The following is a 23,979-nucleotide window of genomic DNA, read 5'->3' as shown; positions in this document are numbered from 1 at the left end:
GGCCGGGTCGGACGCGCTCCTGGCAGCTCAGGGCCCCGCAGCCCGCCCCGGCCCGCGGCCCCGCACTCACCAGCCCCGGCCCGGGGACGCCGCGCCGGCACCGCCCGCTCCGCGCACCGCCCGCTCCGCGCACCGCCCGAGTGCGCGCCCGCGCTCACCCACGGCCGGACCGCCCGCCGCCACCGCCGCGCGCGCTCATTCCGTATGCGCCACGGCGCCTCCTGGTTGGCCCGCGCCGGGTGGCGCGCGGGGCCGGGCTCCCGCGGAACGGGGTTACTACAGGTCAGCCGCGGGGGGGGCGGGACCAGGGCCGGGGGCCAATGGCCGGCGAGGGGCGGGCCCGCGCCAGCAGCGCGTCCTTCCGCGCCCCGGCCCCGGCGCATCCGCTCTTGGCGGGCACCCGACCGGGTGCCGATTGCTCCATCACGGAGCCTCTTAATGGCCCCGGGCCCGTCGCTGACGCCGTGGTCCCACGGGCGTTCCCGCGGCCTCCGTACCGCGCGGGCGGTGCGCGATGCTCCGTGTGCTGCCGGGGCGCGTTGGAGGATGCTTTTTGCCAAGCGTCCCGGTCAGAATGACCGCGGCAGCGGGATGAACGTGTCCCAGAGCCGCCCGGCGTGGGTCGCTGTAAGAGCCGGGGCCGCTGCAGGGCCCGAGGCTGCCGTTCTGAGGGTTAAAGAAGCGTGTCACCCGTGGCAGCTGCTGCAGAGGTTCCTGGCCTGGATCTCTGCTGGCAGGGCTAACAGAGAGCAGTCATTTGACATGCACTATAACCTGAGCTGGCGTCACCTGGAAAGGTTTTGGTCAGGGCTGCTCAAGGCTGTGTTCCTCTTTAATAATTCCTCAGGATCTTCTGCCAATAGTGACTCATTCGGGCCCTACAAATGTTCCTTCAGAATTAAAGGTTTTCATTTAACCAGCGTAATACAATACTGAAACAAACCAAATGAGCACCTCCCAAAGATAAGCGCAATAAAAACAACAAATGGGAAGAAGGTTCCCAAGCCCAGAGGAAAGATTTAGTTACCGCGGGTGCCGGGGTGGCCTCTGCGGTGGTGACAGCCACCATTGTCACAAGGGTAGGTTTGTTTCGCTCAGTTCATGCAGGTCAAGCCCCTGGCACAGCCTTTGGGCTGAACAGCCCAGGGGTCTGTGGACACAGCACATGGAAAGGGGAAAGCAGGATTGCAGAGCTGAGGGCTGGAGCCTGGACACTGATGTATCTACAGATCATCAGCAGTTAGTTACTTTGAGCCATTTATAAACTGTGCAGCTGCCACCGCCCATGGCTGTGTCCCACCTGCAGCCCTTCCTCCTTCCCCTCACGGACACGATTCAGAGGAAGAAATACTGTTTGCATCTCCAGTCATCTGCAGAATTACTTGAATGGCAGGGAATGGGAATGTACTCACTAAGAGCAGATTAACAGGGTATATACTTCTAATCCAAAGACCAACTGAGTCAGTCACCTCAGTTACTGGAAAAAAACACTTCTGAGTGTTTAGAACTGGAACACAGGAGATGGCTGCTGACTGTTCTGAAAAGCAGGAAAACATTATCCATAGGAGTTATCTGAGCTATAAAGGTCATGAGCTGCTTGAGCAAATGGGATGCTACCTGAATTATGGGTAGGACTATGGAGGCATATTTAAAACAGTTGCACACAGACTGGAAAAAAGTGAAAAAGGATAAACAGACATGGAAGGAGAAGAAACTCATTTTTCAAAGATGGAAAATGCAGGTATTTGTGCAACAGAAGGGAATTCAGGGGTTGTCTGCCAAAAGATTTACTTATGTTGGTAGAGACAGAGTAAAGTTAATAAATATGTTGTGAACATTACTACAGGGAAAGGAGTCCTTGATTTGTGTTACACCATCTTTCACATTTCTTTCAAGGCAAGAAAGGTTCAGGATAAAACTACAAAAGTGATTTGATGTAAAGGAAGATGGGAGATAAAGCACTGGACAGCACAGAGCTGATCTGCTCAGCATCAGATCTCATGTTGGATGTTCTCCTCTTATTTACTTCTGAGTAATCACCAGCAACTGAGCCATAAAACACCTTGACAAAATCCTCATTTTGAGAAATGCTTGGAATCTGTAACTTGGGATTAAATGTGATCCTTATTAAACTGCTAGATCTGAATACTATCAAGTTTTATGAAAAGGAGATTTCAAAGAAACTTTAATTTCAAATACAGGTTTGTTGTAAACTTTGTATTTCAGCCTCACCTTTATTACAGGGTGCATCAATTTAAGTTTACCTGAACTTTTCAGTCATTTGAAATCCAAACACTAACTGTGTAACTGGCTATTTTTATATTATATATTTATAAATATATAAATATATGGAATATATTTTTATATTATAATTATATTCCAAATAGACACAGCTATTGGCTGTATCCCTGACAGTCCTCAGGGTAAATGAGGAGCTGATGGCTCCTAATTCAGCTCAGCATCAGAAGTGAAACATCAACTGCAGCCGACAGTGATAAAGCAACTTCAACTTTACAGACATCTAAGGCTTAAGAAAGTATACATATATACACAAACAACAACATGCAGATTTAAAGATTCTTACATGTATGCAGTATTTTCATGAGGTTCTTCACAGATTCCTTATGTTTACATACAGCAGAAGTAAAGCTTTTCATGATATTAGGGATATTACCACACCTTTTGCTTAAATGTAGATTTTACAGAGGAGAGCTTTGGAAGATACTGGTGTCATGTGTCACTTTAGCACTTATGCTGCACGAGTCTATGCTGAGTATCCCATGGACAAACCAAAGAATTTGGGGATAGATGGTACATGTAAGAGTCACCAATAAAATTATGGATAACATATGTTTATATTTGGAAATTTAACCTGCACAAGACACTACACTAGTGACTGCGGGGGACAGCGGCCTTTCCTACACAAGTTATGCATAATGATAGGAAATTGAAATAGTAGCTTCTTTATATTTTCATTTAAAAGGCACAACAGCACACTTAAAGGCAGGAAAGAAGTAGTTGTATCACCCTAGAGAATTCAGGCAGGGAAGGAGTATCTGGGAAAACATTCATGGCTGTTCCTAATATTCACAAATACTTGTTTGGCTTGGTTCTTTTTTATTTGCAGAAGGAGAAGCTCATTAACTATTCTCACTTTCCCTTTAAAAAAGTTTCAGGCATTCAGTCAAGAGGAAAAAAAACACTGCCATATGTTTTGTTCAACAACGGAGGATGAATAGCAAGCAGTAAATAGCAGGGAAGATTGCAAGTGATCTTATGAAAATACTGATTTGGAAGTACAGTCAACTGACTCATCAGGAAAGAGAACAGCAAGCCAATGTTATATTTGGCCAATTCTAGCTAATATCCAGGAGGAATTAATAAAAACAAAACCACGAGCCACACTGAAAGAGGAGAGTCTATGAATGGGTAAATATGTGTGAAAGGTTGGCGTTACTCTTTCATGAACAGGCTGCTGCCCACTGATTCTTGGGAAGAAGCTAGAGGGTGTGACACCCAACAGTGTCACAGATATAACAGATGTGAGAGCTTTCAACTAAAAATCCTTGGAGGGACACAAAATTAAGGAGTACAGGACAGTATATATGTTTAAACTAAAATCAAATTGACTTCTTATGTGAAATAACAGAGACCATTAAGGGCTTGAGTAGGACAAAGGCTCATGGTCTCAACAGAATATATTTCATTGTACACCTTCAAACCTGTGAAAAATGAATGACTCTATAATTAGAAAACTTTCTTCATGGCTCATTAAATAATTGAATGCTACAAGTTAATACAGTGTTAGTCTAAATTAAATTAATTGTAACTAAAGAGAAGATAACATTTTTAAATGGTTTGCTTAGAATTATTTTGTTTTAGCTACAGACAATAACCTGTTCAACAAAGGGATTCATATTCATGGTCATTTTTAATTAAGCAATCAAACTGACATTGTAATAATTTATTTCTAAAGATATCCTGCTAGTGTGGCATTTTGAATGCCCTTTTAAGCATAGAGAGGGCTGAGCTACTACTGAAGGGGCAGGGAGAGCCAGTTGGGATGCAGGTTCTGGCAGCACAAACAGCTTGTGTTCCTGAAGTGATCATTCTCACAGCTGTTAATTTTGAGGTGTTGCTTCAAAAGATGGAAAAACATTTCTAGAGCAAGCAACATGAGGTTTCAATGCTAAATAGTCCTCATGTACATATCAGTACATTTGACTCATTTTTATCTGTGAAGCTTTCTGTATTCAAATAAAGAAACAAATGAGTAAGTTGCTAAGATTAAATTGGAAAACAGCAAACTCTGGCAACATGCCCCAATGATTAATTATTTAGTAGAACACTTGGTCATATGGGCATGCCCAGAGCCACTTTTCACAGAGAGATTGATGGCATTAATAATAAGGTGATCAAGGGTATAGTGGAAAATTTATTACCACTTGACACAGGCTCAGCTTTGTTAATGCTTAAAGTACTTCTTTAAATTCCAAGCTTGTATTTTCTCATCCTACAGATCTGTTGCCAACCCGCAGCGATAAATCAGTGTCATTCAGGTGTTAATAGTAGGATAACCCCTCAAACCTGAAATTTCTAATTAGGGGAAAGCATATAAACGGGTTAAATCTGTAAAACAAGCTGCAAGGCACATTCGGCAACACTGCCACACCCTGGAACTGCCATGCCATGAGAAACTATGTCACCCATGGAAAATCAGAGGAAGGATTAAAAATAGAATTTATTTCTGCTCCTGAACTTTCTTGCTCAAAAGCTGCCTGTTGTTTTCTAGGCCAGTGAAACGTTACAGTGGAGCTGAAGTGTCAAAGGCAGCCAAGAGGAATCAAGTGATCAAACAATGAATGGTGTCTCAAACCTGCAGAAAAACGTTCATTCCTATGGGCTCCAAAGACAGTGGTATCCTGGGAATCTCACAATACAATTTAATCATCAAATAGACCTTAAAAACATCCAAGCCCAGGCCTAAGTCCATGTCTGAGCCTTCCACACTGTACCCCAGCAGCTGCGCAGACTGGGCTCCCCCATAGCTTGCCGTGTGCCCAGGTGTTGCTCCATGGGCATGGATGTGCTGGGCATGCTGCAGCCCAGCCCACCAACACCCCTCCCACCTTGGTGCAGCACAGGTTTAAGAGTGTTTCTTCATTCAAGCAGCACTAGCACAGAGCCCTTTTGCTTTTTAGACCACCCTAGTAAGACTCACCAGGTTTGCTGGATTACCCTGTGTGCACCTGATATTTGAGAAGAATGGAGAAAGGCCCCTTCTCAAGACAGACTTGCTTTCTTCTTCAATTCTGAATAAATAAACATGGTAAACAAGTACTGTTACAGATAGAGATGGCAAATTATAAACCCTGTAACATGACAGTGAGTGGCTAAAACAATCCGAGTGCTTTCCCACTCTACCAGGGGAAGGCTGCAAAGACTTTGAATAGTTTGCTTTTATTCAATGGGTTTTGTTTAGTCAACTACTGTGCAGTGTTTTCATAAAACAAAAATGTTTTGCTGTCTAAGGCTTCAACCAGAAAACAAATGTGGCCAAGGGTTTCTAAAATAGAAGCTTAAATTTGGGTTCTTGTACAGATGGGATGTTTAGGGTTATTTGAGAAAATTGAGGTAAACTACCACATCTTTGGCAGCTTGAGAAATGCCATGGCTTAGGTGGGTGCCCAAATGTACCCAAGACACATTCTGGGAAAACATCTTCCATTTATCCTGTCTTCTGTGCAAACCACATTCGTGGTGGAACTTCCCCTCACAGCTGGGGTGTGTAAAAGCCAAAACTAGAGTATACACTTTAAAAAGAAAGATATTGCAATAAGTCCCGGGTCTGTTATGTAAAAAACAAGTGTTAATGTTTTGTGACTCACAGACTCCAAGGTGCTGTTAGTGCACTCAGGGAATGACTATTCAAACAGCATTATGATTCATACATAAAACTGATTTTGAATTTGGGGTTGCTTGCATCCTAATAGTTGCATCTCATTTCACTTTGGCATAACAAATCAGTCACGTGAAATTTAGTCTGCAAAACTTAAGTTCATTGAACACACTTGGATTTCCTTTGCAGTATAGTACAGCAATGCTTCCATAAAATTGTCAAACTTCAAAAGAATGGCTTTCCGTGTGTTCTATAAAGGAGGGAACAACATCTTTCTCCTGCCAGAGACATGGAAAGGAAGCCATCCCAATTTCAGTAAGCTTAGCTAGGGAATTCTTCAAGAAATCAGGGCTATAGCAGGGGTGTCTGATTTGGCAGGCTGAGCTGGTCAGTGCCAGGCTGTCTACTGCTTGGTCCCTGCAAGGCAGTGCTTTGAGGCTTGCTCTATTTAGTGCCGTTTGTCCATCATCCTTCTGCAGAGCACTTTGGAGACACTGCAGCTACGCAGGAGTGGAGTAGCAGATATGTGCCAAGCAGAGTGGAGAAAAAAGTGAACTATTTCCTTAAAGCCTCATTAAAACATTTGTACATGTGTCAAAACAGGGATTATTCAGGGGCTTACACATCCATGGGTTCTTCTGGGAAATGCTGAGCTGAATGTCAGATCTGCTCAATTTTACATTTACAGTGTTCCTTGTGATTGCACCAGACAGTCTGCACAACCTACTGCTTAAGGGAGCCCTCACTCTCCAAACCACTCCTCAGCAATGATAAGAGGAGGCTGATTTAAGTTTTGACTGATGGACATACTCCTTTGCTTCATAGCAATTCCTCAGTGATTCAAAATCTGGTATCAGGAATGACACACTATGAAACAGAACTTCTCTAGCAGATGGGTTTTATATGCCTAAGAAAATAATTGTATGTTAAATGAAGTAATTGTAAAATTCAATAATTCAATAATAGTACTTGCAAAATTCAATATATTTTAAGGCTATCCCACTGTAGCACTAGAGAAAGAGATCACTGATTTAAAAAAAATTCTAAATTAAATACAAATATACTTACATACAGTAACATTCCATTCTATACCATGAAAACATATTAAAAAACATATTAGAAAGCATTAGGAAACATATAGAACTGAGAACTTGCAGTAACAAGTACAATTAGAAAATACACAGAAAATAAAAAGAGACTATGCATAGGATAAAGGCAGGAGGATTTAAGAGTAAGGTCTCATTCAGGATTTCAGAGCTGAAGGTGCAATAATGAATGTATGATTTTATAATCCTCCTACACCTTGGCATTATTCTGAAGTAAATCTATGAAGGCATAAGTAAGTGAAGACAGTGTGATCTCTTTGATGATTAAAGTGATACAACTCTGAGTTCAGATATAGGGTGGTCTGGCTTTAGGGAAACTAGGCCAGTGATAGCTGGGAGCACATGGAGCATTCGTCCTCACCTGACACAGGAAAGGTCTTAGAAGGATTAAGATTAAGGAAGACAGTTTATGTGTGAGGAAGACTACAACCACACTTGCTTAACAACACACAGACCATGATCTGCATCGCTCCAAAATATTCACTTCTCAGCTAATGGAACATATGTGTGTTCCTCAAGACACTGCATTCTGTACCTCATCACTCCTCTAATATTTCAAAGACATGAGCATTTCCAAGAAATGAAAGTAGAATATATGCAATGGGTGTAAAAATTGGAAAGAACAAATGCTTTGTATGTGCTGTGAATGTTTTTTAAGGGATATCTCCCAAATCTTTCACATAGGAAACAAAAACTCGGCTACATTCACAGGAGAACACCACAATTCAAAGAAATCTTATATTCTGAATGGTGGTCCAGTTTGAGCTCAAGCAGCATTTGCTCCTGAATGCTGATGCACGACCTTTCTGGAGACAGCCCATGCCAAGAAGTTCTAACCCCAATCTCTTTAGTTGTTACCTTTGGCAGGAAGACAATGAACATGAATTTATCCTCACAAACTACAAATCACTCACAAAATACATTTGGGGCTGGTCTTTGCCAGTCAGTTAAGTTACTGGGCCAGTATGCTCCACAGTGGGAGTGGACAAGGAGCATTTTGTTTCTGTGCTGTCAGCCAGCACCACCACAGCACAGGTATTCAAGGGACCTCCTTGAATACCGCATATTCTGTGGGTTTAGTACAGTAAGCTCCCACACATCCCAGCTTGGGAAAAACTGAGCATACTTTAGCTGGAGATCACCCAGTTACTCACTGTAAATTTTTTAATTGTATCTGCACTTTGCTTAGTGCTATTTGGGTTGTTTTAAAGGCATTTTGTCTCATCTAATTCTCTACTTGAGACAAAAGCCTGGAATTCTAAATCACAGTCATTAGCACAGCTCACCAAGGTCATATTCTCACATAACCTGTTTTGCTCCTGTAAGAGAGCTCTGAGGGCTCGACTGCATGCACTGAGTCAGCTCCCTTTTCTTCCAGAATAGGATGTTAACACAGCAGCAGCATTGTTTTTGCTTGAAGCAAGGTATTGCTGTTCACCAGGGAAGGGTTTGGCAGTAATTGCTTCTTACGTAAACAAGCAGAAATGAATGATGTTTTCTGGAGACCTAGATAAAAGTCTTGTGAGTTATTTGCAAAGATGCATGGATGCAAAATCTCAGGCCTGATAAACATTGAGTCATTACACACTTAAAGTTCTATTTCATCTCTTATGTTAAAAAATAAAGCAATAGTTTTGAGGTATGTGGATGTGTTAGAAATTTGGTATGTGTCTTTTGAGGTATGTGTCTGGAAACTATAGGGCTGGTTTAGTGTCCAGTATTCTTAGAATACATTAGAGCATGATTTTTTCAACTTATTAAGTCTGCAATAGACAAATAGACTACTCAGCTGACACTGTAATTACTGTGATATAAAGGTGGTGGTGAATAATGGATGTTGCTACTGAAAGTATACTGTGGAATAACAAATCAACGCGTGAAATCTCAATACCTTCAGGATAGGATCAGCTAGAAGAAGGTGTTATTTGCTTTGTTCCATCTGAGGCAAACAAAACATTATACAAACCATTAAGAACTAATATTTATTAAGAAACTTACTTTAAAATGCTTTCAACTCTCCTTACTACTTCCTTATTTGACTTGAGATTCCAGATTTTATAGCAATATTAAGTTTCCTCTGACTATCTGAAAGGACAAAACTCCTGGAAAAAAGATGTTTAACTGATCCATTTTTATTTCTATACTTAGCGGCTCGCAACACTAATTCATGAAGCCTTTTATACTTTTTTATTACTCCATCCATCCCTTCCTCAGTACCCAGCACTGAAGGTAACAATCAACATCATGGTCATTATACCATGAAAGGAGCAGTTATTTTTTAAGTGAGGAAAAAATCCAGCTTGCAGTTTGATTTTAGAAATTCATTGGTACTTTTCTGCAAACACAATCATGCAGTGTGGAACAAGTATACACCCGATCACCCTTATTTAATAATTTGATATTATATTTAATAATGTCTTTTGCCTAGAGGAATACTAAACAGCCACTCTCAATTCTAAGGAATCAAATGATCTCCCAACCTCCTGAAAACACCACTCCCAAAGCTCTTCTAGCCCTCAGAGTCAGTCTTGGGGAAGCCCACAGTTTTCCTATGTTTTGTTTGCCAGAGACAAGTACAAAAGAAAAACTCATCTTCACCTTAAAAAATCCCAGCAAATAAGACATCAGTTTCTATAAACAAAGTCTGAAGTCATGACAGTCTTTGAATCCAGAAGGATGAATCTTAGATTTGCTATTAATATTTTTTTAGTTTTCTGTAATGCAAGTAAAGGTGTTTTTTGTTTTCTTTTTTTAGATTGAGGCTTGCAGTGGGGCTTTCAAGAGACACTTATTGCCTACAGAACCCAGTCCTTGGTTTAGGAGATACATATATGCTATGGCTATATATAGGGGATTGGCTAACCTAAGTCCCAAAAAAGTCATGTTTGAGGTGCCAGCTGCAGGGCAGCCCAGCTGTGGCCAGCTGGAAATGCAGGCAGGAGAACTGCCACTGGTATTTCAAGAAGATGTCGTATTTCAACAAGACCTCAACAGAGCTGGCACTGGGGAAGGGCAGGCCAAAACACAGGTAGTTTTCCTGTTGAATTAAATATTTGGGTCCCCTGAAAGTTCTGGTTTTTCCCTTTCTGCAAGAGCTGTAGACATCAAATACAACTTTATCTGGAGCAGGCTGTTGCCAGCATGTAACTCACAACATCACACAACTCAGCTGTAACCCTTGCTCTCCATCGTCCCCAGTGCTTGTTGTGGTAAGTGGAACACAGCCCTTGATCTCACAGCAGTTGTGCTAGACTAGGATCAAAGTCTAGCAGCTGGCAAATTAGCATGTGGGACTCCAGCCACAAGGAAAAGGCCTTTTCATACTTGAAAAACAACATGCATACTTCTGCTGCCATGTGACAGAAAACATAGTTATGGTTAGATATGTGATAATGAGTAATAAGGATACAGATCACTCGCTCTTGAGTGCATGGAAATGTGTTCACATCATCCAAAATGCTGATGGTGCCAGGATTCATCACTTGCTTTTAGTGACACCTCCCACTATGTGCCTTTATTTTTCCATCGTGAGCTAAAATTTCGAAGTTTGGCAGTATGAACTAGTTATGGATGTCCTGAACTGACAAGTTATTCGCAGAAAGCCAGATATATATAAAAAAATGGGAAGTTCATGCATGTGTATCCTGTTTCATCAGCACTACTTGTGGTAACAGCCTCTCTACATCACAGGTTTGGTGATCACCTCTCACCAGCTGCATTCCAGGCCCCTTAGCCCGGCTATGAGGTGGCTGACAGCTTCTGCTCAAATGAGACAGGGAGGGGAGTTAAAACTGAGCCAGCTTCTTCAGGCCTTGGTGGCCCTGAGCAGCTCTTGCTCCTGATTTTCAGTCAGTCCTTCAGTGGGTGATGAGTAACACAGGACAGTGGGCCTTTGCTGTCATTGGCAGTGGTAATTCTGGGACCTGCAGCCAGTGTAGGCAGGATGACAATTCTCACTGGGATCAGTGGAGGCACTCCTGCTCCCCAAAGCCAGTTATTTTAAGTCACATCTAAACAAGGAATTATCAGCTTAAGATCCGCCTTTCTCCCCTGCAGCAGGTTCAATTAGATGTAATACTTGGTAACTAAAAAGCAAAATCACATCCCTCTCACTTGAGGCAGGCTGCTGTTGGCTTCAGTGGGTGTTGGCTGCTGCTGAACTGAAGAATTCACAGACTGGCCGGAGGTATGTGGGTAAATACCTGGGAGGCTGACATGCCCTATGTGCCTGTTTGCTTCAGCAGAGGCACAGCAGCCTCACTTCAGACACTCCCCTGCATGCCAGTGCCTGACATCCCTGCCTGTGGGAGGGCAGGTGACTGCACCATTTGTTGTACTGCCTGCCTGGCACCACCATGCTTTCTGGTGGTGGTTGTTTGCCTTCTCTCTTACTCACCTCTTGAGCAAAATTAAACAAATGCACCACCAGAAACTACCACTGGACTCTACACTTCACAGCCTGCCCATGCACACTCCTTTCCCTTCTTCCCTCCATACTCTGCACTTGCAGTGTGTATTTGCTGCTCCAGCCATTGTGTATTTAGTGGCAGCACATCTGCACCAGCAGTTTGCATCACTGCTACAATCCAAGCAGAGACTAAAAGTCCGCTGCAGACAAGGTCTTAGAAACAAAGACCTTGCAAAAAGGAAAACAAAACAAAAATGCTCTTAACACATCTATGGGACTTTTTTCTGTTAAACTGTTTTATGAGGTTGGGGTTTTTTAATTAATTGCTAGGTCCCCATGCAATATTATTGCCCGTTAAATAAAAATACTTGCATACCAAAACAAAAAGATATATTGTATTTACTAACAACCCAACCCCAACACCTTTATAGGTTTCCGGACCTAGCTCAGGAAACCTCTTGCTGGGCTATAGGACTAAGCATCAGCCAGGGCCCCTGACAGACATTAGAGATTCATCTGGGCAGTGATGGCCAGCTCCAGAGTGAAGCCAGATCCCCCTTTTCCCACTGCTGCATTAAAACCAGCATGAGTAAACCCCCTTCCTCTACAAGTCAGAGAATTTCTGTTACCATCTGTAGTGGGTTGACCCTGGCTGGGTGCCAGGTGCCCACTAAGTCACTCTATCACTCTCTTTCCCACTGGGACAGGGGAGAGAATAAGATAGAGCACAACCAGCAGGGTGAGATAAGGCAGTTTTATTACAGTAAAAGAAAGGAATAAGCAGAGATCTGCATGTGCAAAAGCTAAAGAGAAAAAAAAATCAGCCTCTACTTCCTATTAACAGTGATGTTCAGACACTTCCCAGCAAGCAGAGCTTCAGCATGCATAACAGTTCCTCCAGAAAGCAAACATCAAAAACTCACAAATACCCCCACTTCCTCCTCTCTCCCTTAGCTGATATATCTGAGCTGATGTCACATGGTATGGACTATCCCTTTGGCTAATTTGGGTCAGCTGGCCTGCCTGTGTCCCCTCCCAGGTTCTTGCCCACACCCATCCCCTTTGGTGGGGGAAGGAGTGTTAGAGGGACAGCGCTGCTTGGCAGTAGCCAAAACACTGCTCTGTTATCAACACCCTTCCAGCTACCAATGCAAAGCACAGCACTGTAAATGCTGTGAACTTTACCTCGGTCAGACCCAATACATTCTCCATCCCTTATTCCTTACCATTTGCATTGTGCTCAGATCCCATATAATCTATATACTCTCATTACTAGAATCCTCAAGCCATCTCTATGCCAAACATACATTTTATTAAGTACTATCACCTGTCCTTTCACATTCCTGCAGGTGGTCTCCATTCCAGCAGGATGTGGGGTCAGGACAGGAGAAATAGTACACTTGATGGTTGACAGTTGGGCACCGACACTGTCCCTGCTCATCATCACCTTCTTTTTGCTCCTTGCCAAAATTCATTATTTGCTAACTCATGTCCCTCCTGCTACTTTACCTCCTGTAACACACAACATTATAGGTTATTCTTACCCCAAGGTTAAATCTCCTTGAGGCATGCACCGGGTCTCCCCATCCTCCCACATCACCCACCAAGTACACCCAGGTCCTTGGGCAAAGACAATCCCACGAATGGGTTTGCCTTTTCCCATGGGGGAAGAAACCCACACTGACTTCCCCAGTCACTTCCCTGTGTGTAATGCAGGGACCTTGTCTCCTTCCACAGTGTCTAAGGGCTTAGTTTGGGTGGGACCAGGGCAGTTAGCAGATCCCCTAGTATTGACTAGTCAAGTGGCTTCTGCCAAGTTCGCATCACAGTGCTTCCATGTCCCATTACCTAATGCCCTTAACATACTTTTCAGCAGCCCATTATATCTTTTAATCTTCCTAGAGGCCTGTGGATGATAGGGAATGTGATATATCCACTTAATGCCATGCCTCTTTGCCCAGGAGTTTATAAGATTATTTCGAAAATGAGTCCCACTGTCTGACTCAATTCTATCTGGGGATCCATGTCACCACAAAATGTGTCCTTTGATACCTGAAATCATGTTCTTGGCAGTAGCATGCTTTACTGGGTACGTTTCCAGCCAGCCAGTTGTGGCCTCTACCATGGTGCCAGCATCTCCCTCAGCAGTGGAGTGAAAGGAGGAGTGGTGAAGAAAATGCTCAAATTCTTGAAAGCTGTGGGGCAGCTCACATCCAGCTGTGCCATAAAGACCCTTTCCATCTGCACCAAAAGCAGCAGGCAAGCTCAGGAAGAACTGGTGAAGTGGGATAAAAGGTTCCAAGTGCTGCTGAAGCTGCTGGAGTCAGGGATTGAGCTGATTGTGGGGAATGCAGCTTTCTGCCTCAGCCAGTGCCTGCTCATTCCCGGGGCAGCAACATCCCTGCTGGATTCCAACGTGGTGCTGCTGCTGCTGAGGCAGTCTGGGGGTGATGCCCAGAGAACCTCGGTGCAGCAGAACTAAGCCATTGCCCTGGGCAGGCTCTGAGTAGCTGAGCTGTCCTGAACTCCTCCATGAAGTGCATGCACAGCAGCTGAACGCTTCAGAAACCTTCCACAAGTGCCCTTCCTAACACTTGCTGTTGAGTTTTCTTTATTAAAATTAATTCAAAGGAAAAAAGAAATTAACAAAGGCTTCAATAGTTGAGATAAGGACTGGGAGGAAACACTTTAGGGGCAAAACAGGCTTAACTTAAAGTTACAAAGTAAATCTATTGCTAACAGAATCAGAGGAGGATAAGGAGAAGTAAAATAACCCCTTAAAACACCTTCCACCCTCCAGCCCCTCCCTCCTTCCCACCGACAGCACAGGGAGACAGGGCACGGGGGTTTGGTCAGTTCATCACCAAGATTCTCTTTAGCTGCTCTGGGAAAGGAGTCCTTCCCCTGTGAGGCCGTGGGGTCCCTCCCACGGGAGACAGTTCTCTGTGAACTTCCCTGGCGTGGGTCCCCTCTCAGGAGCAGCAGCCACACCGCCCCTGCTGCAGCCTGAGCCCCTCCCACGGGCACACAGCCCTTCCTAAACTGCTGCGCCGTGGGTCTCTCTTTCCACGGGTGCAGTCCTCCAAGGACAGGCTGCTCCAGCCTGGAAGCAGGGCCCTCTCTCTCCACCTGGATCACAGGTCTCCTACTGGATCACAGCCTCCTCCAGGCATCCACCTGCCCCGGCACGGGCACCTCCCCCAGGGGCTGTGGGTGGATCTCTGCATCCCCCGTGGATCCCCAGGGGCTGTGGGTGGATCTCTGCATCTCCCGTGGATCCCCAGGGCTGCGGGTGGATCTCTGCATCCCCCGTGGATCCCCATGGGCTGCAGGGGCACAGCTGCTGCACCACGGTCTGCGGAGGATTCTCGGCTCCGGCTCCTGGGGCACCTCCTCCCCCTCTTTCTTCACTGATGTTGGTGTCTCCATGTTGTTTCCCTCACATGTTCTCACCTCCTCCTCTTCTCTGACTAGAAGCCAAAACTGTGTGTGACTTTATTTTTATTTTCTTCTTAAATATGTCATCACAGAGGTATTACCAGCCTCTCTCACTGGCCCAGTTTTGGCCAGCAGCATGTCCATCTTCAGAGCCATCAGAGATTGGCTCTGCTGGATATGGTGGAAACATACAGGAGCTCCTCACAGGAGCCCCCTCTGTGGCCCCCCTGCTACCAAAAACCAGGCCGTGCAAAACCAATACGCCATCTGTTGGATGAAGACTTCACTCTATATCCAAATACCTCTGGAGTTCAGGTGGGTGCAGATCCAGAGGTGGCTCTCAAGTTTTATTGAAACCCATGATGTTGCTCCTCAGCATCCTAGCAGCATTCCTGGCCCACATCTGAGGCTGCAGCTCCACCAAGCTTCTCCTCCAGTGAGGAGGTTCCCAGAGACCCTGCTCAGCTGCTGTGCCCTCAGCCCTGGTCAGCCCTGGTCAGCCCTCTCAGCTCCTCCAGCTCCTCTGGCTATGGCTGCCTTCCCAGCCAGATTTCTGAAATGATTCAGCTCAGGGAATAAACAGAAGGGAGTTTCCTCCTTGGGGGAGAGGCATGAGCAGCAGGTGAGCAGTGAGAATACCAGCAACCTGCTGTCACAGCCCAGGACTGGTATTGCCTTACATCACATGTAATTAAAGCTACAAATCAGTCACACTGAATTAATTTGTTCAGTCCTCTTTCACTTGCTTTTAGTCGAGGGGAATAATTTGAAACCAGCTGAAATAATGGCATTAGGTCACCTAACTACACATGGGCTTCAGCTGTGAAGTCAGATTTTAGATTTGTGCTCTTCAAACTTAAAATCAGAAAACCTCTGTCAGACCCTCTCTAGTTCTTTGTGCCTGCTTACACTGTTGCAAAGATTTGTTTGAAATTACTGATCAATCAGGAAATGTTTGAGGTATCCAAGCAGAACAGAAATTCAGGTGAATTTTGTGTATATATAAATTCTGAAGTGTTCCCCTTAATGTCATCAATATTGCTGTACTAAGTGTAATAGTTTTGGGAATCCAGATACGCACTTCATGTAAAAAGATGGAACAAGCCTGGGACTGATGGTGAGAGTGCTGATGGAACTAAGGCACACTTATAAATAAAAACCTTGCCTTCAGTATTAATTTGATCTGAGCTATTGTAGAGCAACCACAGCCCTCAGACTGCTTTATACTCCAGTAAATTAGACTTAAGTGCTTCATGAGAGAATTAAGAGAACCCAAGATATGAAAAGCCATCATTCAGAATTTCTAAGAGCTATTAGGAGTGGAAACCAGTTACAGAAAGTTCTGTCATTTTATTATATACATGCACACACATGCATGTAGAACTACTTATTTACTCATTAATTAAGTTTTTACATCTCCCATCCATTGTAGCTCCTTTGCTGCAATCCCCTAAACCAAAATCGGGGGTAGCTACACATCCTTTTTCAAACATTAACAGGACCTGGGCATCATGTTCTAATTCTTTGTATTTCAAATGTTTATAAATTATTAGAATAGGAGATTTAGCTGACTGTGCTATAGAGAAATCATGTTGTACCTAAGCTCAGACTGTTTTTTTAACAATACTGTTTATTATTACCTGATAAATTCAAATATATTGTGCCAGAGAACACATAATAGAAAGCTATTTTTCCTGTTGAAAATTAAATTGAAGGTTATCCCAAGTAATAATGAAAGCCCATAGCAGCACTGGCATTACATCAAATGTCAGTGCTGGTGCATTACAAAGGTACCTCTGTACTGTTCATGATCAGAGAAAAGATTAAGTGATACAAAGGGCCGGCTGGGGCTTTTTTAATAAATTCTGGCAACAAGGTTACAACTCTGGACAGTGGCCAAGAGTGCAGTCGTCATGTGCAATCAAGGGTATAGCTTCAAACAGAGAAGGAATCAAATCCTCCTCTGCAGCCTGGGCTAGATAGGGGACAAGCCAGCAGGTGGCCACAGTGGAGCCCAGGAACCGTGACTGGGGACAGTTGTACACTATTTGCCAATTAATTTTCATATATATTTTTAATGCAAGTGATTAAAAGCACAGCTGTCGCTCTGCACTGCCCAAAGACAGCTGGTTTTGCCTTCTCCCAGATTAAGTAAAGCCAATCAGTCTCCAGAGCCCACTGAGACCACTTCCCATTGATATCAGTGCCTCAGCCCCATTCCCACTCCACCCACTGATGGGAGCCGCAAGTGACTCCAGTGGGACACCACCATGGCAAGGGCAATCCAGAGGCCTTTGTAGTCAGGCCAAGCTAGGGAGGCTATGCCTGACCTCTCCTCAACCACCACAGGGCAGAGCAGCCTTCCTGTTGCGTAGATGGGTCAGGAGTGGCAGCAAGCTGAACAGGAATTTGAATGAAGCAGAAAACATTGTACCCAACATGGCCTTTGAGGAGCACCTGAAATCTCAGCACACAGCTGAAAGGATGCCCTTTCACAAATACCACTCTACCTTAAGCAAAGAAATTGTATTTATATCAGAAGGTGTCACAGGGCTCCTGTAATATGAATCTTCATTGGAAGCAGAATCAGATGTTTTTTAAGCAACTGTGTAAAAACTGCAATGGCATGTGATTAGCAATTTCACAGGGAAAGAATCAATTTCATGGTCTTCTCTATATTTTCTAGCTCTTACCATCCTGCACTGTGAAATCCTAGACAGCAAACAGCAATACAGTCGAGCAATATTAGAAGAACATCCTTCCAATACTGAAAAGGATCCATCACATATATTATCAAAATTTGTAATAATGCCATACAAATATAAAGCAGGTCATCATTATTATTCAGCTGCCACCATGAAGTACTTAAGTCAAATAGTGTGATAAACAGTTTTAGAACTGGTAATTTCCATGCAGGTATCCAAACCAGTTATGTTTTTCCCAAAGGTTTAGAGTGCCAGGCTATCATCAAACAAAATCAGGTGAAGATATTCTTGTAGAAACAAGACATGGGGTTTAGGATTCCAGTTCTAAAATAATTAGTTGAACTTCAAAGTCATTTAATGTTATTACCTTAATACTTTTGGTTTTGTTCTTTCAAGTGTGGATCATTTTCTTGTATTTTGTGTTTTACTAATGGATTCACTGCAAATGTATCCATTTAATTTTTGCATCTCTTATGGAAAAGAGCATATACGGAGTTTATACCAGCTTTTAAAAAAAAAATTATTGTCTAAAAAAGGAATCTAGGAACTCTCCCTTTTATGAAAGTAAATTTCAATGCTCAGAAAAGAAGGTCCAAATTGATGACAGTATCACTTACTAGTTTTACCTCCACTGGCAGCATGCCCAGACTGAGACAAGAATCAGAGCATTTCACACCCATGAGTGGTTTTCTTCAGATGGGCATGAGCTTCTCAAGATACTCCAGGTAGGACTGCTCACCCTGCAGTGAGGGTCAGGGTTTCAGCACTGGATTTTGAGAGACAAGCAAAATCAGCCACTAAAATACCTTATTCTCTTCTACTTTGTACACCAGTGTTTGTACAGACTGGTTCTTAGAAGTGGTTCCAGGTGCCCCGGGGAAGCAGCCTGTGACACAGGCTGTGACCTGCCAGTGAGTGCCAGCAGGATTTGGGATCTGGCTATGAACTTCCAGCAGTTTGCAGCAGTAGGTACCTGGGAAGCAGTAATCATGCTGTGCCATAGAATTTAACCCAGCTACAAAGGATGAGAGCCTGTTTCCAGTTCCAAGGCAATCAGTTAATGAACTCTGATTTGTTAATTACAAAATGGTTAGTCCTTTGTGAACTTGTTGCCTGTTTGCCAACCCACTGTCCTGACTTCTAGACCATGTTTAGACTATTGGGCCAGACCTACTGTTACCTGGTTAAAAGGACAGGACAATTTTCCCTTTTGTATTTGCTTTCACATGCTTCAGGTAAGTTTTTCAGCACATGTAAGTGGTGATTAATAATAATGAATGATCAGCTCTTGAGCTGATTATTCATTGGCAGTAACTTCTCCCAAGATTACTGCAGGTTTTCAAGACTGAATGTCTGTCTGAAGTGCTTCATGCCCACAGGGTTTGTGACACTACTCTGAGGTATATCATACCTAAGGGTTCTGTTTACTTCAGCAGCACATATTTCTCAATAGTTCCTAAGGCATCTGCACTGCTGTGGGACTATCTGGGTGATGAGAAAACTTGCAGTGCTTTGCTCTGAAACGTCTGAAGACAAAACACCCAGAAAGGCAAAAAGGTCTTGAAAATACATTCCTGAGAGGTTTGCAAGAGGACCCTGAGTCTGCAGGTCAAACAAACAAGAAACCCACATGGTCTTCGAGTCAGACTGGATAAACCCTTTTTCCTCAAGGTGTACAAATTTCAGCTGACCTGGTGGTGACTCCTTACTTTTATTTCACGCAAAAGTGAAACAAGCTTCACACATGATACCCAGGATAACACACTGTATAGTGGGAAAGTGAAATATTCTCAAGTTTTCCTGCTGACTTTGAGACCTTTCCCCTGGTACCATCTGTTTTCAAAGAAAGAGAAATCGCTGCAGGCCAATGCATTTCAGCCTTCCCTGCTGTTCCTCTGATTCAAAGCAGATCTGAATTGGCTGCATCAGATATATCTAAGAGTGAAGAGAAAAGACACATTGCTTTGGACTTATTTCTGTAGTACTTCTTGGGATGGATGCCGTAAACTCTTTAGACATTTGGTCACTGAGTAGAATCCAGCACCCAAGGATAGTGGAGATTATGGACATATCTACATTTTGGTTCAGCTTAGGGTTGCACACTTGAACAGAATCTCCCAAGCACAGCAATAAGAATTAGTTAAAGGTATGATTCCTGATGAATAAAAACTATAAAACTGAAGGAGTAAATTCCTGGGTACAGATTCACTTCTCACATAGGAATAACACAGCATAGGACTAGAAATGGAGCCATTTCTTCCACAGTTGTGTGGATTCAGTGAGAGCTATGGATACCAGTGCCCAACCTACCTTTTCAACACCAGTATGATATTCAGCACACCTTGGCTCCTGAAAAAATGACAACAGCTATTTCATCGTCACCCTGTGTGCTTCCTGTCGCCTGCACACTGTTGGCAGCTGAAATTTCAGCTTTGTTTGCCTCTCCCCAGCTTCCCCCCATGCTGTGTCCAGCCTATAGAGGCCCTGCACCACATATACAGGACAGGCTGCAAATCAAGGCCAAAAGTTGCTAAAGTGCTTATGCAAGTTAATTACCGTGCCTGTTTAATCCCATGTAATGCAGATTAGTGCTGTCAGCTACTGTTGGGAGAGCAGTTGATGTAACAGGGCTGGCCCTTCCACAGGGAAACCACTCTCCTCAAGGGCAAGGAGATGCTGACCAGTGCTGGGAACAGAAACCTCCTGTGCTGTTCCCCAGTTGCTGTCAGGATGGAGCAGTTGGGCACAAAAGCTGAATATGAAAACCAAGGCAAGGTTGAAGAGGGTATCACCCCCCTCATTTCAAGAGGAAATTGTGAGCTTTGACCCTGTGCCCCACTTCTGCACCTTCAGATGAAAAATTTTAAGTTCCAGAGAACAGATCCACAGAAGATATCCTTACATCAAGACGTGAGCCATAGTGAAGTCAAGCCACTAGACACTACTTACATACTAAACAAAAAACCCTAATACATGTTTCCTTCAAAATAAGCACCAATAGGTCACAGAAAAACATCCAGTTTGAAAGGCCCATCATCCCTCCAGCCAGGAGAAGGTGGAAAAGTGGAGGGAGGCCTTACTGGTAACTTCCACTTCTCACAACTTGAGTCTAATCTAATAGGATTAATTTACAGTCATTACTCAGGTAAAATGCCCCTTGGCAGCAATGTGTGTTTAGGGCCTGCTTATTCCCTGGAAGAGTGCAAATACAGTGTATTCAGATGGCACATCCCAAAAATTAATGGCATGTTGTATTTCAGGATTTCAAGTTTTCCTGTTCTAAAGAGTGAAATAATATAGATTGTCTTGATTTGTAAGAGGTAGCCAGGAGTACAGCATTTCACACGACACCATTGGTAACCCAGCTACAGTAATAACATCCATTTTCTCAACTCATGCATTACATGACAGTTAAACAAATATTTTCCACTTCAGCAGATTTTATGGTCAAAGTACCGACTTTTCTCTTTCTGGTTTGTGGCTGATAAAACTTTGATGGAAGTAATAATGACATAATATGTGATAAGGTGGTCTGCTGCTGGCTGAGAGTCAGGGCATGGGACACTAAACTTCCACATTTTTAAAATCCCTTCTTATTCCACATGACTTACAGATGCAGTAAAATTTAATCATTATTTTAAAAAGGGTATAATTAAATATAAATCACATCAATCCTTTGTTTACATTAGAAACCAAAGCTGTTTGTATTCTAAAAAATTAGATTTTGCAAGCAAAAGAGATGAGAGATTAAAAGATTAAACATTTTTATCACAGAGGTTTTTTTTCTTGAAGATCAAAAAGCAGTTCTATATTTCAATAGCTTCCAGAGCAGCAACAGTTGTGTTACTTTTTTTGTGTCTTCCTTCCTCCTCCTTGCCTTAAGAATTAAAATGTCAGGCTACAAAGTCATATGTGGACAGAATTTTTTTCAGGTGAGACACTGAACCAGAAGGCAAACAGGCAGTGAATAAAGGCATTCGAGCAGCAGCACCTTCAACAAACACAAACACGCCAAGGCCGGGCATCCGGGAGGCAGAGCCTGCATTTATCTCCTCAAAGCCCGAGCAACCACCAGCGCCACAGCTCCCCCTGGCAGGAGAAGGAGGACAAACTCGTTTCCTCGCTGTCCCTTCCCATCCCACTCGCCTCCCCTGCCTGCTCGGGCAGGGAGGGGAACACCGAACCACCCACTCTGCAGCCACGCACTGGAGGGCACGACTCCGTCCCTCCGCCTTCGCGTGAGCGACCATGTACCTAAATCTTGCTACCCAAGGACGGAAGTTCAGGAGCATCCCACCCTCTCCCGCCCCTTGGAGCCGAGGACCGGCCGTTCTCAGCATCCCGGGCCCCGAGTCCCGGGCCCGGCTGCACGCGGCTGCGGGCGGCCCCATCCGTCCCCTCAGCGGGGCCGCGGCGCGCCCGCGCCACCTGGCGGCCTCCGAGCTCCCTGCGCCTCCCGCCGCTCCGCCCCCGCTCCGCGCTGCTCGGCCCCGGCTCCGCGCCGCTCCGCCCCCGCCCTGCGCCGCGCCGCTCCGCCCCCGCCCCGCGCCGCTCCGCCCCCGCCCTGCGCCGCGCCGCTCCGCCCCCGCCCCGCGCCGCTCCGCCCCCGCCCTGCGCCGCGCCGCTCCGCCCCCGCCCCGCGCCGCTCCGCCCCCGCCCTGCGCCGCGCCGCTCCGCCCCCGCCCCGCGCCGCTCCGCCCCCGCCCTGCGCCGCGCCGCTCCGCCCCCGCCCCGCGCCGCTCCGCCCCCGCCCCGCTCCGCCCCCGCCCCGCCCCGCCCCGCCCGGCCCCTGCTCCGCGCCGCCCCTGCTCCGCGCCGCTCGGCCCCTGCTCCGCGCCGCCCCTGCTCCGCGCAGCTCTGCCCGTGCACCCCGCGCAGTCCAGCGTTCCCTACTTTTAGAAACTTTAGAAGCCAGTGCTGTCACTTACCAGAAACGCCACTGAAACGAGAAATATCATACATTTTAGCAATGAATCAGTCACCTGGCTTCTGTTTTAACGTGGACCTCAGAGTGTTTTATAGCACATACATATCCCTATTACTATGTGTAAGAATTAGTCCTAAACAATTTCCCTTGGAAAACACTATAATTTACCTCTCTAGAGGACACTCTCTGCTCTGCACATAGGGAAAATGCCAGATTTCCAGTTAACACGCCTATTCCCTAGGATTATATACTGCTTGCTGACTGCAGAAGGGAAAGACAAGCCCACTGTTGATTCATGCTAGCCAAGAAAAGCTTGATTTTAATTGTTACTACTGTCCAAGATGGAAAATTCGGCAAGAAGTATTTCATGCTTTAAGGGAGCCTCTTCCTCTATGCACTGGAAAAGGCTTTTCCCAAGCTTGTTCTATGTGTGAAATTCAGTATTAGGGTATGAAAAGCAGCCATAAAGGATATGGTTCCTCACCTATGGTTCTTAGTTATCTTTTTAGATGGATATATTTCTCCAGCACATGACTACATTAAGTAAACTAATTTCCTTTTTTTCCCCCCCGTTCTTCTCATCCTTTTCTGCAGCTCTATTCTGTCTACTAAACAGAAAATACAAGGGAATTCTATAGGCACTGCTTGAGCAGTTCAGCTGACATGAAATTGATACCAACCTCAAGAAACATCAGCTGAAAAACCATTTACATCCCTCAGGCCACCCAAATCCCTTCAGAATCCACTACCTGGCAAAGGAGGTAGCATCACTTACCTATCACAACCAGTTGTGATCAGGATGAGTGTTGCTGCAGCACCTTGAGAAGCATGAATGTCCAGTTCCTCTCCATTCCCTGTTTTTTCCATTTCTTGCTTTACAGGTATAACTTGCTTCTTTTTTTTTTTTTTTTTTTGTACTTCAGCAAAGCCAGGATGTGGTGTTGATCCACTGATGACCCATGACACATCTCCAATTTACACAGGTGCATACACATAATGGGGCTGCTTCAAAACAATGCAAGGCCACTTTTAACCCATTTTTCTTCTTTGTGCCATACTAAGATGCAAGGTGGCATCATTCCATTAAAAAAGTATTGAACTGGTAACAAAATACAATTAGTCTTTCCCAGGCTTTGGAATTCATACTTGTCACTACAGCTGTTAGTGCTGCATTATATTGCCATACTTTAAAACAAACAAACAAACCCCATTAAATACATCACTGTTGTAAGGTGGGTAGTTTTCCTCTTCCCAACAGGCAAGTGCAACACATTTTTTACTCCAAGCAGCTGTTTAGCTCCCCAGTTCCTACAGTGAAGCAGAGTCTCTGCCAGGCTTTTTCTCTCCAGGGTACCATTACTAAGATTTGGACTCCTTCATGCAACTTGCACTTAAAATTCAAACTTTTAACTGAAATTGAATTCAACTCCAAAAGCTGTTATTTCACCAGCTCTTCAGAGGATTGCCCACCCGTTCATGCTCCAGCTTCCCAGCTG

At 44.6% G+C, this 23,979-nt stretch overlaps 1 protein-coding gene across 5 annotated transcripts in view; it reads right to left on the bottom strand.

Annotated features, from left to right (window-relative positions):
- ACSL3 (acyl-CoA synthetase long chain family member 3) overlaps positions 1 to 240 on the bottom strand; it is a 51,869-nt gene extending 51,629 nt beyond the window's left edge. For 2 of the 5 annotated variants that reach the window (XM_048314239.1, XM_048314240.1), the window contains exon 1: positions 71 to 175. The gene's annotated coding sequence lies outside the window, so the exon portion shown is untranslated. Of the gene's footprint in view, positions 1 to 70 lie in introns of all 5 variants that reach the window. The other 3 variants (XM_048314241.1, XM_048314242.1, XM_048314238.1) reach the window with 3 other exon arrangements.
- Positions 241 to 23,979: the final 23,739 nt, after the last annotated feature.

The sequence above is a fragment of the Corvus hawaiiensis genome, chromosome 10 (genome assembly GCF_020740725.1).
Source record: "Corvus hawaiiensis isolate bCorHaw1 chromosome 10, bCorHaw1.pri.cur, whole genome shotgun sequence".
NCBI classification, from domain to species: domain Eukaryota; kingdom Metazoa; phylum Chordata; class Aves; order Passeriformes; family Corvidae; genus Corvus; species Corvus hawaiiensis.
This window is presented reverse-complemented; position numbering and strand designations above follow the sequence as displayed.